This window comes from Schistocerca gregaria, unplaced genomic scaffold (genome assembly GCF_023897955.1).
Source record: "Schistocerca gregaria isolate iqSchGreg1 unplaced genomic scaffold, iqSchGreg1.2 ptg001004l, whole genome shotgun sequence".
Taxonomy (NCBI): domain Eukaryota; kingdom Metazoa; phylum Arthropoda; class Insecta; order Orthoptera; family Acrididae; genus Schistocerca; species Schistocerca gregaria.
Genome location: NW_026062353.1, coordinates 1 through 13,314, shown reverse-complemented (window position 1 = coordinate 13,314; position 13,314 = coordinate 1). Strand labels below are relative to the sequence as shown.

At 54.4% G+C, this 13,314-nt stretch overlaps 41 non-coding genes across 41 annotated transcripts; all 41 read left to right on the top strand.

Annotated features, from left to right (window-relative positions):
- The first annotated feature begins 68 nt into the window (after nt 1–68).
- Nucleotides 69–140, top strand: Trnae-cuc (transfer RNA glutamic acid (anticodon CUC)). The gene has a single exon. It is a non-coding gene; the product is annotated as a tRNA-Glu (tRNA).
- A 370-nt stretch (nt 141–510) lies between these two features.
- On the top strand, nt 511–582 carry Trnah-gug (transfer RNA histidin (anticodon GUG)). Its single transcript has one exon. It is a non-coding gene; the product is annotated as a tRNA-His (tRNA).
- Nucleotides 583–857: 275 nt separating this feature from the next.
- Nucleotides 858–939, top strand: Trnal-aag (transfer RNA leucine (anticodon AAG)). The gene has a single exon. It is a non-coding gene; the product is annotated as a tRNA-Leu (tRNA).
- A 77-nt stretch (nt 940–1,016) lies between these two features.
- Trnal-cag (transfer RNA leucine (anticodon CAG)) lies at nt 1,017–1,098 on the top strand. Its single transcript has one exon. It is a non-coding gene; the product is annotated as a tRNA-Leu (tRNA).
- A 275-nt stretch (nt 1,099–1,373) lies between these two features.
- Nucleotides 1,374–1,445, top strand: Trnae-cuc (transfer RNA glutamic acid (anticodon CUC)). Its single transcript has one exon. It is a non-coding gene; the product is annotated as a tRNA-Glu (tRNA).
- A 370-nt stretch (nt 1,446–1,815) lies between these two features.
- Nucleotides 1,816–1,887, top strand: Trnah-gug (transfer RNA histidin (anticodon GUG)). The gene has a single exon. It is a non-coding gene; the product is annotated as a tRNA-His (tRNA).
- A 275-nt stretch (nt 1,888–2,162) lies between these two features.
- Trnal-aag (transfer RNA leucine (anticodon AAG)) lies at nt 2,163–2,244 on the top strand. The gene has a single exon. It is a non-coding gene; the product is annotated as a tRNA-Leu (tRNA).
- A 77-nt stretch (nt 2,245–2,321) lies between these two features.
- Trnal-cag (transfer RNA leucine (anticodon CAG)) lies at nt 2,322–2,403 on the top strand. The gene has a single exon. It is a non-coding gene; the product is annotated as a tRNA-Leu (tRNA).
- Nucleotides 2,404–2,678: 275 nt separating this feature from the next.
- On the top strand, nt 2,679–2,750 carry Trnae-cuc (transfer RNA glutamic acid (anticodon CUC)). The gene has a single exon. It is a non-coding gene; the product is annotated as a tRNA-Glu (tRNA).
- A 370-nt stretch (nt 2,751–3,120) lies between these two features.
- Nucleotides 3,121–3,192, top strand: Trnah-gug (transfer RNA histidin (anticodon GUG)). Its single transcript has one exon. It is a non-coding gene; the product is annotated as a tRNA-His (tRNA).
- Nucleotides 3,193–3,467: 275 nt separating this feature from the next.
- Nucleotides 3,468–3,549, top strand: Trnal-aag (transfer RNA leucine (anticodon AAG)). Its single transcript has one exon. It is a non-coding gene; the product is annotated as a tRNA-Leu (tRNA).
- Nucleotides 3,550–3,626: 77 nt separating this feature from the next.
- Trnal-cag (transfer RNA leucine (anticodon CAG)) lies at nt 3,627–3,708 on the top strand. Its single transcript has one exon. It is a non-coding gene; the product is annotated as a tRNA-Leu (tRNA).
- Nucleotides 3,709–3,983: 275 nt separating this feature from the next.
- Trnae-cuc (transfer RNA glutamic acid (anticodon CUC)) lies at nt 3,984–4,055 on the top strand. The gene has a single exon. It is a non-coding gene; the product is annotated as a tRNA-Glu (tRNA).
- A 370-nt stretch (nt 4,056–4,425) lies between these two features.
- Nucleotides 4,426–4,497, top strand: Trnah-gug (transfer RNA histidin (anticodon GUG)). Its single transcript has one exon. It is a non-coding gene; the product is annotated as a tRNA-His (tRNA).
- Nucleotides 4,498–4,772: 275 nt separating this feature from the next.
- Trnal-aag (transfer RNA leucine (anticodon AAG)) lies at nt 4,773–4,854 on the top strand. Its single transcript has one exon. It is a non-coding gene; the product is annotated as a tRNA-Leu (tRNA).
- Nucleotides 4,855–4,931: 77 nt separating this feature from the next.
- Nucleotides 4,932–5,013, top strand: Trnal-cag (transfer RNA leucine (anticodon CAG)). Its single transcript has one exon. It is a non-coding gene; the product is annotated as a tRNA-Leu (tRNA).
- A 275-nt stretch (nt 5,014–5,288) lies between these two features.
- On the top strand, nt 5,289–5,360 carry Trnae-cuc (transfer RNA glutamic acid (anticodon CUC)). The gene has a single exon. It is a non-coding gene; the product is annotated as a tRNA-Glu (tRNA).
- A 370-nt stretch (nt 5,361–5,730) lies between these two features.
- Nucleotides 5,731–5,802, top strand: Trnah-gug (transfer RNA histidin (anticodon GUG)). Its single transcript has one exon. It is a non-coding gene; the product is annotated as a tRNA-His (tRNA).
- A 275-nt stretch (nt 5,803–6,077) lies between these two features.
- On the top strand, nt 6,078–6,159 carry Trnal-aag (transfer RNA leucine (anticodon AAG)). The gene has a single exon. It is a non-coding gene; the product is annotated as a tRNA-Leu (tRNA).
- Nucleotides 6,160–6,236: 77 nt separating this feature from the next.
- Trnal-cag (transfer RNA leucine (anticodon CAG)) lies at nt 6,237–6,318 on the top strand. The gene has a single exon. It is a non-coding gene; the product is annotated as a tRNA-Leu (tRNA).
- Nucleotides 6,319–6,593: 275 nt separating this feature from the next.
- Trnae-cuc (transfer RNA glutamic acid (anticodon CUC)) lies at nt 6,594–6,665 on the top strand. The gene has a single exon. It is a non-coding gene; the product is annotated as a tRNA-Glu (tRNA).
- Nucleotides 6,666–7,035: 370 nt separating this feature from the next.
- Trnah-gug (transfer RNA histidin (anticodon GUG)) lies at nt 7,036–7,107 on the top strand. Its single transcript has one exon. It is a non-coding gene; the product is annotated as a tRNA-His (tRNA).
- Nucleotides 7,108–7,382: 275 nt separating this feature from the next.
- Nucleotides 7,383–7,464, top strand: Trnal-aag (transfer RNA leucine (anticodon AAG)). Its single transcript has one exon. It is a non-coding gene; the product is annotated as a tRNA-Leu (tRNA).
- Nucleotides 7,465–7,541: 77 nt separating this feature from the next.
- Nucleotides 7,542–7,623, top strand: Trnal-cag (transfer RNA leucine (anticodon CAG)). Its single transcript has one exon. It is a non-coding gene; the product is annotated as a tRNA-Leu (tRNA).
- A 275-nt stretch (nt 7,624–7,898) lies between these two features.
- On the top strand, nt 7,899–7,970 carry Trnae-cuc (transfer RNA glutamic acid (anticodon CUC)). Its single transcript has one exon. It is a non-coding gene; the product is annotated as a tRNA-Glu (tRNA).
- Nucleotides 7,971–8,340: 370 nt separating this feature from the next.
- Nucleotides 8,341–8,412, top strand: Trnah-gug (transfer RNA histidin (anticodon GUG)). Its single transcript has one exon. It is a non-coding gene; the product is annotated as a tRNA-His (tRNA).
- A 275-nt stretch (nt 8,413–8,687) lies between these two features.
- Nucleotides 8,688–8,769, top strand: Trnal-aag (transfer RNA leucine (anticodon AAG)). Its single transcript has one exon. It is a non-coding gene; the product is annotated as a tRNA-Leu (tRNA).
- Nucleotides 8,770–8,846: 77 nt separating this feature from the next.
- Trnal-cag (transfer RNA leucine (anticodon CAG)) lies at nt 8,847–8,928 on the top strand. The gene has a single exon. It is a non-coding gene; the product is annotated as a tRNA-Leu (tRNA).
- A 275-nt stretch (nt 8,929–9,203) lies between these two features.
- On the top strand, nt 9,204–9,275 carry Trnae-cuc (transfer RNA glutamic acid (anticodon CUC)). The gene has a single exon. It is a non-coding gene; the product is annotated as a tRNA-Glu (tRNA).
- A 370-nt stretch (nt 9,276–9,645) lies between these two features.
- Nucleotides 9,646–9,717, top strand: Trnah-gug (transfer RNA histidin (anticodon GUG)). Its single transcript has one exon. It is a non-coding gene; the product is annotated as a tRNA-His (tRNA).
- A 275-nt stretch (nt 9,718–9,992) lies between these two features.
- On the top strand, nt 9,993–10,074 carry Trnal-aag (transfer RNA leucine (anticodon AAG)). Its single transcript has one exon. It is a non-coding gene; the product is annotated as a tRNA-Leu (tRNA).
- Nucleotides 10,075–10,151: 77 nt separating this feature from the next.
- On the top strand, nt 10,152–10,233 carry Trnal-cag (transfer RNA leucine (anticodon CAG)). Its single transcript has one exon. It is a non-coding gene; the product is annotated as a tRNA-Leu (tRNA).
- A 275-nt stretch (nt 10,234–10,508) lies between these two features.
- Trnae-cuc (transfer RNA glutamic acid (anticodon CUC)) lies at nt 10,509–10,580 on the top strand. Its single transcript has one exon. It is a non-coding gene; the product is annotated as a tRNA-Glu (tRNA).
- A 370-nt stretch (nt 10,581–10,950) lies between these two features.
- Trnah-gug (transfer RNA histidin (anticodon GUG)) lies at nt 10,951–11,022 on the top strand. The gene has a single exon. It is a non-coding gene; the product is annotated as a tRNA-His (tRNA).
- Nucleotides 11,023–11,297: 275 nt separating this feature from the next.
- Nucleotides 11,298–11,379, top strand: Trnal-aag (transfer RNA leucine (anticodon AAG)). The gene has a single exon. It is a non-coding gene; the product is annotated as a tRNA-Leu (tRNA).
- Nucleotides 11,380–11,456: 77 nt separating this feature from the next.
- Trnal-cag (transfer RNA leucine (anticodon CAG)) lies at nt 11,457–11,538 on the top strand. The gene has a single exon. It is a non-coding gene; the product is annotated as a tRNA-Leu (tRNA).
- Nucleotides 11,539–11,813: 275 nt separating this feature from the next.
- On the top strand, nt 11,814–11,885 carry Trnae-cuc (transfer RNA glutamic acid (anticodon CUC)). The gene has a single exon. It is a non-coding gene; the product is annotated as a tRNA-Glu (tRNA).
- A 370-nt stretch (nt 11,886–12,255) lies between these two features.
- On the top strand, nt 12,256–12,327 carry Trnah-gug (transfer RNA histidin (anticodon GUG)). Its single transcript has one exon. It is a non-coding gene; the product is annotated as a tRNA-His (tRNA).
- Nucleotides 12,328–12,602: 275 nt separating this feature from the next.
- Nucleotides 12,603–12,684, top strand: Trnal-aag (transfer RNA leucine (anticodon AAG)). Its single transcript has one exon. It is a non-coding gene; the product is annotated as a tRNA-Leu (tRNA).
- Nucleotides 12,685–12,762: 78 nt separating this feature from the next.
- On the top strand, nt 12,763–12,844 carry Trnal-cag (transfer RNA leucine (anticodon CAG)). The gene has a single exon. It is a non-coding gene; the product is annotated as a tRNA-Leu (tRNA).
- A 274-nt stretch (nt 12,845–13,118) lies between these two features.
- On the top strand, nt 13,119–13,190 carry Trnae-cuc (transfer RNA glutamic acid (anticodon CUC)). Its single transcript has one exon. It is a non-coding gene; the product is annotated as a tRNA-Glu (tRNA).
- Nucleotides 13,191–13,314: the final 124 nt, after the last annotated feature.

Here is a 13,314-nt window from a genome sequence, read left to right as displayed (position 1 = left end):
TTTGTAGTTGTCGTTTAGTAGCGTGTGTATAGATTGCTGTGTTCGCTGGAGTAGCCCTTGTGCCGTTGTCCGGTGTGGTCTAGTGGCTAGGATACCTGGCTCTCACCCAGGAGGCCCGGGTTCGATTCCCGGTACCGGAAAAGCGAGCGCAATTTGTTGCTCCTCTTATGCGACTTGGCCCGACTTAGCTCGACTGACGCTTCGCTGACGCTTGCAGAAAACTACGTTAAGTACGATTCGTGGTCACAAGTGACGGCGAGAGCGATGCGACATCTGTCCACCTCTTATCGAGGCACATACCTGTGGTGAACAGAGTAGGAGGACTGCAAGACACTGCCACGGGGGTTGAATGCAGCTAACCACACTGCTTAGTGTCCTTACATCGCAGACACGTTCGTTTGCCAGTATACATATAATGGAGACCGCGTCTGACACAGTGGTGTGTGGGCCGAGCTTTGCTGTGCATTGCAACATGCAGTCGCGAGGACTGCCCTCGGCGGTGCTTCCGTGGCCGTGATCGTCTAGTGGTTAGGACATTGCGTTGTGGCCGCAATAACCCAGGTTCGAATCCTGGTCACGGCAATTTTTAAAGTTTTGCCTTGGTGTCGCTGCAGTGACGGTTGTGACTCAGTGTTTGAAATCACGGTGCCCTCTTGATTTTTCACTCATGTTCCGCAGGCTGCAGGTGGCACTACCAATTCTTTATCAACACGCAATGCCGCCACACGAGAGCGCGGGCAGCTACCTGTGTAGTTACTCTCTATTCGAAAAGGGCAGTTGTTTGAGGTGCAATGGATGAGCAGCCAGTCGCAGCTGTGTCGTGCACTGTTTCTACAAAAGCGAAGAGCACTGGCACAGGTAGCGTGGCCGAGCGGTCTAAGGCGCTGGTTTAAGGCACCAGTCTCTTCGGAGGCGTGGGTTCGAATCCCACCGCTGCCACATTTTTCTGTTTTTTGTGCCATTGTGGTGTTTTCTCGTGGGGTAGAACGCAGCTCCTGTGACCGCCGTGCAGCGTCGGTAGCGTGGCCGAGCGGTCTAAGGCGCTGGTTTCAGGCACCAGTCTCCTCGGAGGCGTGGGTTCGAATCCCACCGCTGCCAATGTTTTCTGTCTCGAAAGCCGCAGCACTGATTACCCGCGACGAAAGCAGCGCAGCAAGCCGTGAGCGTCTCTTTCTTAAATTGTCGTAGCACAGTGCGCGGTGCAACGACATGATTCACAGGCGCCGTTTGGTGTCATAGTGGCTGGCGTTCGTCTCTACGAAATGAGTCCCGAGCATGCCGCTGTACAAAGTGGGAGCGTATAATTTTGTAGTTGTCGTTTAGTAGCGTGTGTATAGATTGCTGTGTTCGCTGGAGTAGCCCTTGTGCCGTTGTCCGGTGTGGTCTAGTGGCTAGGATACCTGGCTCTCACCCAGGAGGCCCGGGTTCGATTCCCGGTACCGGAAAAGCGAGCGCAATTTGTTGCTCCTCTTATGCGACTTGGCCCGACTTAGCTCGACTGACGCTTCGCTGACGCTTGCAGAAAACTACGTTAAGTACGATTCGTGGTCACAAGTGACGGCGAGAGCGATGCGACATCTGTCCACCTCTTATCGAGGCACATACCTGTGGTGAACAGAGTAGGAGGACTGCAAGACACTGCCACGGGGGTTGAATGCAGCTAACCACACTGCTTAGTGTCCTTACATCGCAGACACGTTCGTTTGCCAGTATACATATAATGGAGACCGCGTCTGACACAGTGGTGTGTGGGCCGAGCTTTGCTGTGCATTGCAACATGCAGTCGCGAGGACTGCCCTCGGCGGTGCTTCCGTGGCCGTGATCGTCTAGTGGTTAGGACATTGCGTTGTGGCCGCAATAACCCAGGTTCGAATCCTGGTCACGGCAATTTTTAAAGTTTTGCCTTGGTGTCGCTGCAGTGACGGTTGTGACTCAGTGTTTGAAATCACGGTGCCCTCTTGATTTTTCACTCATGTTCCGCAGGCTGCAGGTGGCACTACCAATTCTTTATCAACACGCAATGCCGCCACACGAGAGCGCGGGCAGCTACCTGTGTAGTTACTCTCTATTCGAAAAGGGCAGTTGTTTGAGGTGCAATGGATGAGCAGCCAGTCGCAGCTGTGTCGTGCACTGTTTCTACAAAAGCGAAGAGCACTGGCACAGGTAGCGTGGCCGAGCGGTCTAAGGCGCTGGTTTAAGGCACCAGTCTCTTCGGAGGCGTGGGTTCGAATCCCACCGCTGCCACATTTTTCTGTTTTTTGTGCCATTGTGGTGTTTTCTCGTGGGGTAGAACGCAGCTCCTGTGACCGCCGTGCAGCGTCGGTAGCGTGGCCGAGCGGTCTAAGGCGCTGGTTTCAGGCACCAGTCTCCTCGGAGGCGTGGGTTCGAATCCCACCGCTGCCAATGTTTTCTGTCTCGAAAGCCGCAGCACTGATTACCCGCGACGAAAGCAGCGCAGCAAGCCGTGAGCGTCTCTTTCTTAAATTGTCGTAGCACAGTGCGCGGTGCAACGACATGATTCACAGGCGCCGTTTGGTGTCATAGTGGCTGGCGTTCGTCTCTACGAAATGAGTCCCGAGCATGCCGCTGTACAAAGTGGGAGCGTATAATTTTGTAGTTGTCGTTTAGTAGCGTGTGTATAGATTGCTGTGTTCGCTGGAGTAGCCCTTGTGCCGTTGTCCGGTGTGGTCTAGTGGCTAGGATACCTGGCTCTCACCCAGGAGGCCCGGGTTCGATTCCCGGTACCGGAAAAGCGAGCGCAATTTGTTGCTCCTCTTATGCGACTTGGCCCGACTTAGCTCGACTGACGCTTCGCTGACGCTTGCAGAAAACTACGTTAAGTACGATTCGTGGTCACAAGTGACGGCGAGAGCGATGCGACATCTGTCCACCTCTTATCGAGGCACATACCTGTGGTGAACAGAGTAGGAGGACTGCAAGACACTGCCACGGGGGTTGAATGCAGCTAACCACACTGCTTAGTGTCCTTACATCGCAGACACGTTCGTTTGCCAGTATACATATAATGGAGACCGCGTCTGACACAGTGGTGTGTGGGCCGAGCTTTGCTGTGCATTGCAACATGCAGTCGCGAGGACTGCCCTCGGCGGTGCTTCCGTGGCCGTGATCGTCTAGTGGTTAGGACATTGCGTTGTGGCCGCAATAACCCAGGTTCGAATCCTGGTCACGGCAATTTTTAAAGTTTTGCCTTGGTGTCGCTGCAGTGACGGTTGTGACTCAGTGTTTGAAATCACGGTGCCCTCTTGATTTTTCACTCATGTTCCGCAGGCTGCAGGTGGCACTACCAATTCTTTATCAACACGCAATGCCGCCACACGAGAGCGCGGGCAGCTACCTGTGTAGTTACTCTCTATTCGAAAAGGGCAGTTGTTTGAGGTGCAATGGATGAGCAGCCAGTCGCAGCTGTGTCGTGCACTGTTTCTACAAAAGCGAAGAGCACTGGCACAGGTAGCGTGGCCGAGCGGTCTAAGGCGCTGGTTTAAGGCACCAGTCTCTTCGGAGGCGTGGGTTCGAATCCCACCGCTGCCACATTTTTCTGTTTTTTGTGCCATTGTGGTGTTTTCTCGTGGGGTAGAACGCAGCTCCTGTGACCGCCGTGCAGCGTCGGTAGCGTGGCCGAGCGGTCTAAGGCGCTGGTTTCAGGCACCAGTCTCCTCGGAGGCGTGGGTTCGAATCCCACCGCTGCCAATGTTTTCTGTCTCGAAAGCCGCAGCACTGATTACCCGCGACGAAAGCAGCGCAGCAAGCCGTGAGCGTCTCTTTCTTAAATTGTCGTAGCACAGTGCGCGGTGCAACGACATGATTCACAGGCGCCGTTTGGTGTCATAGTGGCTGGCGTTCGTCTCTACGAAATGAGTCCCGAGCATGCCGCTGTACAAAGTGGGAGCGTATAATTTTGTAGTTGTCGTTTAGTAGCGTGTGTATAGATTGCTGTGTTCGCTGGAGTAGCCCTTGTGCCGTTGTCCGGTGTGGTCTAGTGGCTAGGATACCTGGCTCTCACCCAGGAGGCCCGGGTTCGATTCCCGGTACCGGAAAAGCGAGCGCAATTTGTTGCTCCTCTTATGCGACTTGGCCCGACTTAGCTCGACTGACGCTTCGCTGACGCTTGCAGAAAACTACGTTAAGTACGATTCGTGGTCACAAGTGACGGCGAGAGCGATGCGACATCTGTCCACCTCTTATCGAGGCACATACCTGTGGTGAACAGAGTAGGAGGACTGCAAGACACTGCCACGGGGGTTGAATGCAGCTAACCACACTGCTTAGTGTCCTTACATCGCAGACACGTTCGTTTGCCAGTATACATATAATGGAGACCGCGTCTGACACAGTGGTGTGTGGGCCGAGCTTTGCTGTGCATTGCAACATGCAGTCGCGAGGACTGCCCTCGGCGGTGCTTCCGTGGCCGTGATCGTCTAGTGGTTAGGACATTGCGTTGTGGCCGCAATAACCCAGGTTCGAATCCTGGTCACGGCAATTTTTAAAGTTTTGCCTTGGTGTCGCTGCAGTGACGGTTGTGACTCAGTGTTTGAAATCACGGTGCCCTCTTGATTTTTCACTCATGTTCCGCAGGCTGCAGGTGGCACTACCAATTCTTTATCAACACGCAATGCCGCCACACGAGAGCGCGGGCAGCTACCTGTGTAGTTACTCTCTATTCGAAAAGGGCAGTTGTTTGAGGTGCAATGGATGAGCAGCCAGTCGCAGCTGTGTCGTGCACTGTTTCTACAAAAGCGAAGAGCACTGGCACAGGTAGCGTGGCCGAGCGGTCTAAGGCGCTGGTTTAAGGCACCAGTCTCTTCGGAGGCGTGGGTTCGAATCCCACCGCTGCCACATTTTTCTGTTTTTTGTGCCATTGTGGTGTTTTCTCGTGGGGTAGAACGCAGCTCCTGTGACCGCCGTGCAGCGTCGGTAGCGTGGCCGAGCGGTCTAAGGCGCTGGTTTCAGGCACCAGTCTCCTCGGAGGCGTGGGTTCGAATCCCACCGCTGCCAATGTTTTCTGTCTCGAAAGCCGCAGCACTGATTACCCGCGACGAAAGCAGCGCAGCAAGCCGTGAGCGTCTCTTTCTTAAATTGTCGTAGCACAGTGCGCGGTGCAACGACATGATTCACAGGCGCCGTTTGGTGTCATAGTGGCTGGCGTTCGTCTCTACGAAATGAGTCCCGAGCATGCCGCTGTACAAAGTGGGAGCGTATAATTTTGTAGTTGTCGTTTAGTAGCGTGTGTATAGATTGCTGTGTTCGCTGGAGTAGCCCTTGTGCCGTTGTCCGGTGTGGTCTAGTGGCTAGGATACCTGGCTCTCACCCAGGAGGCCCGGGTTCGATTCCCGGTACCGGAAAAGCGAGCGCAATTTGTTGCTCCTCTTATGCGACTTGGCCCGACTTAGCTCGACTGACGCTTCGCTGACGCTTGCAGAAAACTACGTTAAGTACGATTCGTGGTCACAAGTGACGGCGAGAGCGATGCGACATCTGTCCACCTCTTATCGAGGCACATACCTGTGGTGAACAGAGTAGGAGGACTGCAAGACACTGCCACGGGGGTTGAATGCAGCTAACCACACTGCTTAGTGTCCTTACATCGCAGACACGTTCGTTTGCCAGTATACATATAATGGAGACCGCGTCTGACACAGTGGTGTGTGGGCCGAGCTTTGCTGTGCATTGCAACATGCAGTCGCGAGGACTGCCCTCGGCGGTGCTTCCGTGGCCGTGATCGTCTAGTGGTTAGGACATTGCGTTGTGGCCGCAATAACCCAGGTTCGAATCCTGGTCACGGCAATTTTTAAAGTTTTGCCTTGGTGTCGCTGCAGTGACGGTTGTGACTCAGTGTTTGAAATCACGGTGCCCTCTTGATTTTTCACTCATGTTCCGCAGGCTGCAGGTGGCACTACCAATTCTTTATCAACACGCAATGCCGCCACACGAGAGCGCGGGCAGCTACCTGTGTAGTTACTCTCTATTCGAAAAGGGCAGTTGTTTGAGGTGCAATGGATGAGCAGCCAGTCGCAGCTGTGTCGTGCACTGTTTCTACAAAAGCGAAGAGCACTGGCACAGGTAGCGTGGCCGAGCGGTCTAAGGCGCTGGTTTAAGGCACCAGTCTCTTCGGAGGCGTGGGTTCGAATCCCACCGCTGCCACATTTTTCTGTTTTTTGTGCCATTGTGGTGTTTTCTCGTGGGGTAGAACGCAGCTCCTGTGACCGCCGTGCAGCGTCGGTAGCGTGGCCGAGCGGTCTAAGGCGCTGGTTTCAGGCACCAGTCTCCTCGGAGGCGTGGGTTCGAATCCCACCGCTGCCAATGTTTTCTGTCTCGAAAGCCGCAGCACTGATTACCCGCGACGAAAGCAGCGCAGCAAGCCGTGAGCGTCTCTTTCTTAAATTGTCGTAGCACAGTGCGCGGTGCAACGACATGATTCACAGGCGCCGTTTGGTGTCATAGTGGCTGGCGTTCGTCTCTACGAAATGAGTCCCGAGCATGCCGCTGTACAAAGTGGGAGCGTATAATTTTGTAGTTGTCGTTTAGTAGCGTGTGTATAGATTGCTGTGTTCGCTGGAGTAGCCCTTGTGCCGTTGTCCGGTGTGGTCTAGTGGCTAGGATACCTGGCTCTCACCCAGGAGGCCCGGGTTCGATTCCCGGTACCGGAAAAGCGAGCGCAATTTGTTGCTCCTCTTATGCGACTTGGCCCGACTTAGCTCGACTGACGCTTCGCTGACGCTTGCAGAAAACTACGTTAAGTACGATTCGTGGTCACAAGTGACGGCGAGAGCGATGCGACATCTGTCCACCTCTTATCGAGGCACATACCTGTGGTGAACAGAGTAGGAGGACTGCAAGACACTGCCACGGGGGTTGAATGCAGCTAACCACACTGCTTAGTGTCCTTACATCGCAGACACGTTCGTTTGCCAGTATACATATAATGGAGACCGCGTCTGACACAGTGGTGTGTGGGCCGAGCTTTGCTGTGCATTGCAACATGCAGTCGCGAGGACTGCCCTCGGCGGTGCTTCCGTGGCCGTGATCGTCTAGTGGTTAGGACATTGCGTTGTGGCCGCAATAACCCAGGTTCGAATCCTGGTCACGGCAATTTTTAAAGTTTTGCCTTGGTGTCGCTGCAGTGACGGTTGTGACTCAGTGTTTGAAATCACGGTGCCCTCTTGATTTTTCACTCATGTTCCGCAGGCTGCAGGTGGCACTACCAATTCTTTATCAACACGCAATGCCGCCACACGAGAGCGCGGGCAGCTACCTGTGTAGTTACTCTCTATTCGAAAAGGGCAGTTGTTTGAGGTGCAATGGATGAGCAGCCAGTCGCAGCTGTGTCGTGCACTGTTTCTACAAAAGCGAAGAGCACTGGCACAGGTAGCGTGGCCGAGCGGTCTAAGGCGCTGGTTTAAGGCACCAGTCTCTTCGGAGGCGTGGGTTCGAATCCCACCGCTGCCACATTTTTCTGTTTTTTGTGCCATTGTGGTGTTTTCTCGTGGGGTAGAACGCAGCTCCTGTGACCGCCGTGCAGCGTCGGTAGCGTGGCCGAGCGGTCTAAGGCGCTGGTTTCAGGCACCAGTCTCCTCGGAGGCGTGGGTTCGAATCCCACCGCTGCCAATGTTTTCTGTCTCGAAAGCCGCAGCACTGATTACCCGCGACGAAAGCAGCGCAGCAAGCCGTGAGCGTCTCTTTCTTAAATTGTCGTAGCACAGTGCGCGGTGCAACGACATGATTCACAGGCGCCGTTTGGTGTCATAGTGGCTGGCGTTCGTCTCTACGAAATGAGTCCCGAGCATGCCGCTGTACAAAGTGGGAGCGTATAATTTTGTAGTTGTCGTTTAGTAGCGTGTGTATAGATTGCTGTGTTCGCTGGAGTAGCCCTTGTGCCGTTGTCCGGTGTGGTCTAGTGGCTAGGATACCTGGCTCTCACCCAGGAGGCCCGGGTTCGATTCCCGGTACCGGAAAAGCGAGCGCAATTTGTTGCTCCTCTTATGCGACTTGGCCCGACTTAGCTCGACTGACGCTTCGCTGACGCTTGCAGAAAACTACGTTAAGTACGATTCGTGGTCACAAGTGACGGCGAGAGCGATGCGACATCTGTCCACCTCTTATCGAGGCACATACCTGTGGTGAACAGAGTAGGAGGACTGCAAGACACTGCCACGGGGGTTGAATGCAGCTAACCACACTGCTTAGTGTCCTTACATCGCAGACACGTTCGTTTGCCAGTATACATATAATGGAGACCGCGTCTGACACAGTGGTGTGTGGGCCGAGCTTTGCTGTGCATTGCAACATGCAGTCGCGAGGACTGCCCTCGGCGGTGCTTCCGTGGCCGTGATCGTCTAGTGGTTAGGACATTGCGTTGTGGCCGCAATAACCCAGGTTCGAATCCTGGTCACGGCAATTTTTAAAGTTTTGCCTTGGTGTCGCTGCAGTGACGGTTGTGACTCAGTGTTTGAAATCACGGTGCCCTCTTGATTTTTCACTCATGTTCCGCAGGCTGCAGGTGGCACTACCAATTCTTTATCAACACGCAATGCCGCCACACGAGAGCGCGGGCAGCTACCTGTGTAGTTACTCTCTATTCGAAAAGGGCAGTTGTTTGAGGTGCAATGGATGAGCAGCCAGTCGCAGCTGTGTCGTGCACTGTTTCTACAAAAGCGAAGAGCACTGGCACAGGTAGCGTGGCCGAGCGGTCTAAGGCGCTGGTTTAAGGCACCAGTCTCTTCGGAGGCGTGGGTTCGAATCCCACCGCTGCCACATTTTTCTGTTTTTTGTGCCATTGTGGTGTTTTCTCGTGGGGTAGAACGCAGCTCCTGTGACCGCCGTGCAGCGTCGGTAGCGTGGCCGAGCGGTCTAAGGCGCTGGTTTCAGGCACCAGTCTCCTCGGAGGCGTGGGTTCGAATCCCACCGCTGCCAATGTTTTCTGTCTCGAAAGCCGCAGCACTGATTACCCGCGACGAAAGCAGCGCAGCAAGCCGTGAGCGTCTCTTTCTTAAATTGTCGTAGCACAGTGCGCGGTGCAACGACATGATTCACAGGCGCCGTTTGGTGTCATAGTGGCTGGCGTTCGTCTCTACGAAATGAGTCCCGAGCATGCCGCTGTACAAAGTGGGAGCGTATAATTTTGTAGTTGTCGTTTAGTAGCGTGTGTATAGATTGCTGTGTTCGCTGGAGTAGCCCTTGTGCCGTTGTCCGGTGTGGTCTAGTGGCTAGGATACCTGGCTCTCACCCAGGAGGCCCGGGTTCGATTCCCGGTACCGGAAAAGCGAGCGCAATTTGTTGCTCCTCTTATGCGACTTGGCCCGACTTAGCTCGACTGACGCTTCGCTGACGCTTGCAGAAAACTACGTTAAGTACGATTCGTGGTCACAAGTGACGGCGAGAGCGATGCGACATCTGTCCACCTCTTATCGAGGCACATACCTGTGGTGAACAGAGTAGGAGGACTGCAAGACACTGCCACGGGGGTTGAATGCAGCTAACCACACTGCTTAGTGTCCTTACATCGCAGACACGTTCGTTTGCCAGTATACATATAATGGAGACCGCGTCTGACACAGTGGTGTGTGGGCCGAGCTTTGCTGTGCATTGCAACATGCAGTCGCGAGGACTGCCCTCGGCGGTGCTTCCGTGGCCGTGATCGTCTAGTGGTTAGGACATTGCGTTGTGGCCGCAATAACCCAGGTTCGAATCCTGGTCACGGCAATTTTTAAAGTTTTGCCTTGGTGTCGCTGCAGTGACGGTTGTGACTCAGTGTTTGAAATCACGGTGCCCTCTTGATTTTTCACTCATGTTCCGCAGGCTGCAGGTGGCACTACCAATTCTTTATCAACACGCAATGCCGCCACACGAGAGCGCGGGCAGCTACCTGTGTAGTTACTCTCTATTCGAAAAGGGCAGTTGTTTGAGGTGCAATGGATGAGCAGCCAGTCGCAGCTGTGTCGTGCACTGTTTCTACAAAAGCGAAGAGCACTGGCACAGGTAGCGTGGCCGAGCGGTCTAAGGCGCTGGTTTAAGGCACCAGTCTCTTCGGAGGCGTGGGTTCGAATCCCACCGCTGCCACATTTTTCTGTTTTTTGTGCCATTGTGGTGTTTTCTCGTGGGGTAGAACGCAGCTCCTGTGACCGCCGTGCAGCGTCGGTAGCGTGGCCGAGCGGTCTAAGGCGCTGGTTTCAGGCACCAGTCTCCTCGGAGGCGTGGGTTCGAATCCCACCGCTGCCAATGTTTTCTGTCTCGAAAGCCGCAGCACTGATTACCCGCGACGAAAGCAGCGCAGCAAGCCGTGAGCGTCTCTTTCTTAAATTGTCGTAGCACAGTGCGCGGTGCAACGACATGATTCACAGGCGCCGTTTGGTGTCATAGTGGCTGGCGTTCGTCTCTACGAAATGAGTCCCGAGCATGCCGCTGTACAAAGTGGGAGCGTATAATTTTGTAGTTGTCGTTTAGTAGCGTGTGTATAGATTGCTGTGTTCGCTGGAGTAGCCCTTGTGCCGTTGTCCGGTGTGGTCTAGTGGCTAGGATACCTGGCTCTCACCCAGGAGGCCCGGGTTCGATTCCCGGTACCGGAAAAGCGAGCGCAATTTGTTGCTCCTCTTATGCGACTTGGCCCGACTTAGCTCGACTGACGCTTCGCTGACGCTTGCAGAAAACTACGTTAAGTACGATTCGTGGTCACAAGTGACGGCGAGAGCGATGCGACATCTGTCCACCTCTTATCGAGGCACATACCTGTGGTGAACAGAGTAGGAGGACTGCAAGACACTGCCACGGGGGTTGAATGCAGCTAACCACACTGCTTAGTGTCCTTACATCGCAGACACGTTCGTTTGCCAGTATACATATAATGGAGACCGCGTCTGACACAGTGGTGTGTGGGCCGAGCTTTGCTGTGCATTGCAACATGCAGTCGCGAGGACTGCCCTCGGCGGTGCTTCCGTGGCCGTGATCGTCTAGTGGTTAGGACATTGCGTTGTGGCCGCAATAACCCAGGTTCGAATCCTGGTCACGGCAATTTTTAAAGTTTTGCCTTGGTGTCGCTGCAGTGACGGTTGTGACTCAGTGTTTGAAATCACGGTGCCCTCTTGATTTTTCACTCATGTTCCGCAGGCTGCAGGTGGCACTACCAATTCTTTATCAACACGCAATGCCGCCACACGAGAGCGCGGGCAGCTACCTGTGTAGTTACTCTCTATTCGAAAAGGGCAGTTGTTTGAGGTGCAATGGATGAGCAGCCAGTCGCAGCTGTGTCGTGCACTGTTTCTACAAAAGCGAAGAGCACTGGCACAGGTAGCGTGGCCGAGCGGTCTAAGGCGCTGGTTTAAGGCACCAGTCTCTTCGGAGGCGTGGGTTCGAATCCCACCGCTGCCACATTTTTCTGTTTTTTGTGCCATTGTGGTGTTTTCTCGTGGGGTAGAACGCAGCTCCTGTGACCGCCGTGCAGCGTCGGTAGCGTGGCCGAGCGGTCTAAGGCGCTGGTTTCAGGCACCAGTCTCCTCGGAGGCGTGGGTTCGAATCCCACCGCTGCCAATGTTTTCTGTCTCGAAAGCCGCAGCACTGATTACCCGCGACGAAAGCAGCGCAGCAAGCCGTGAGCGTCTCTTTCTTAAATTGTCGTAGCACAGTGCGCGGTGCAACGACATGATTCACAGGCGCCGTTTGGTGTCATAGTGGCTGGCGTTCGTCTCTACGAAATGAGTCCCGAGCATGCCGCTGTACAAAGTGGGAGCGTATAATTTTGTAGTTGTCGTTTAGTAGCGTGTGTATAGATTGCTGTGTTCGCTGGAGTAGCCCTTGTGCCGTTGTCCGGTGTGGTCTAGTGGCTAGGATACCTGGCTCTCACCCAGGAGGCCCGGGTTCGATTCCCGGTACCGGAAAAGCGAGCGCAATTTGTTGCTCCTCTTATGCGACTTGGCCCGACTTAGCTCGACTGACGCTTCGCTGACGCTTGCAGAAAACTACGTTAAGTACGATTCGTGGTCACAAGTGACGGCGAGAGCGATGCGACATCTGTCCACCTCTTATCGAGGCACATACCTGTGGTGAACAGAGTAGGAGGACTGCAAGACACTGCCACGGGGGTTGAATGCAGCTAACCACACTGCTTAGTGTCCTTACATCGCAGACACGTTCGTTTGCCAGTATACATATAATGGAGACCGCGTCTGACACAGTGGTGTGTGGGCCGAGCTTTGCTGTGCATTGCAACATGCAGTCGCGAGGACTGCCCTCGGCGGTGCTTCCGTGGCCGTGATCGTCTAGTGGTTAGGACATTGCGTTGTGGCCGCAATAACCCAGGTTCGAATCCTGGTCACGGCAATTTTTAAAGTTTTGCCTTGGTGTCGCTGCAGTGACGGTTGTGACTCAGTGTTTGAAATCACGGTGCCCTCTTGATTTTTCACTCATGTTCCGCAGGCTGCAGGTGGCACTACCAATTCTTTATCAACACGCAATGCCGCCACACGAGAGCGCGGGCAGCTACCTGTGTAGTTACTCTCTATTCGAAAAGGGCAGTTGTTTGAGGTGCAATGGATGAGCAGCCAGTCGCAGCTGTGTCGTGCACTGTTTCTACAAAAGCGAAGAGCACTGGCACAGGTAGCGTGGCCGAGCGGTCTAAGGCGCTGGTTTAAGGCACCAGTCTCTTCGGAGGCGTGGGTTCGAATCCCACCGCTGCCACATTTTTCTGTTTTTTTGTGCCATTGTGGTGTTTTCTCGTGGGGTAGAACGCAGCTCCTGTGACCGCCGTGCAGCGTCGGTAGCGTGGCCGAGCGGTCTAAGGCGCTGGTTTCAGGCACCAGTCTCCTCGGAGGCGTGGGTTCGAATCCCACCGCTGCCAATGTTTTCTGTCTCGAAAGCCGCAGCACTGATTACCCGCGACGAAAGCAGCGCAGCAAGCCGTGAGCGTCTCTTTCTTAAATTGTCGTAGCACAGTGCGCGGTGCAACGACATGATTCACAGCGCCGTTTGGTGTCATAGTGGCTGGCGTTCGTCTCTACGAAATGAGTCCCGAGCATGCCGCTGTACAAAGTGGGAGCGTATAATTTTGTAGTTGTCGTTTAGTAGCGTGTGTATAGATTGCTGTGTTCGCTGGAGTAGCCCTTGTGCCGTTGTCCGGTGTGGTCTAGTGGCTAGGATACCTGGCTCTCACCCAGGAGGCCCGGGTTCGATTCCCGGTACCGGAAAAGCGAGCGCAATTTGTTGCTCCTCTTATGCGACTTGGCCCGACTTAGCTCGACTGACGCTTCGCTGACGCTTGCAGAAAACTACGTTAAGTACGATTCGTGGTCACATCTGTCTCGCGTGTGT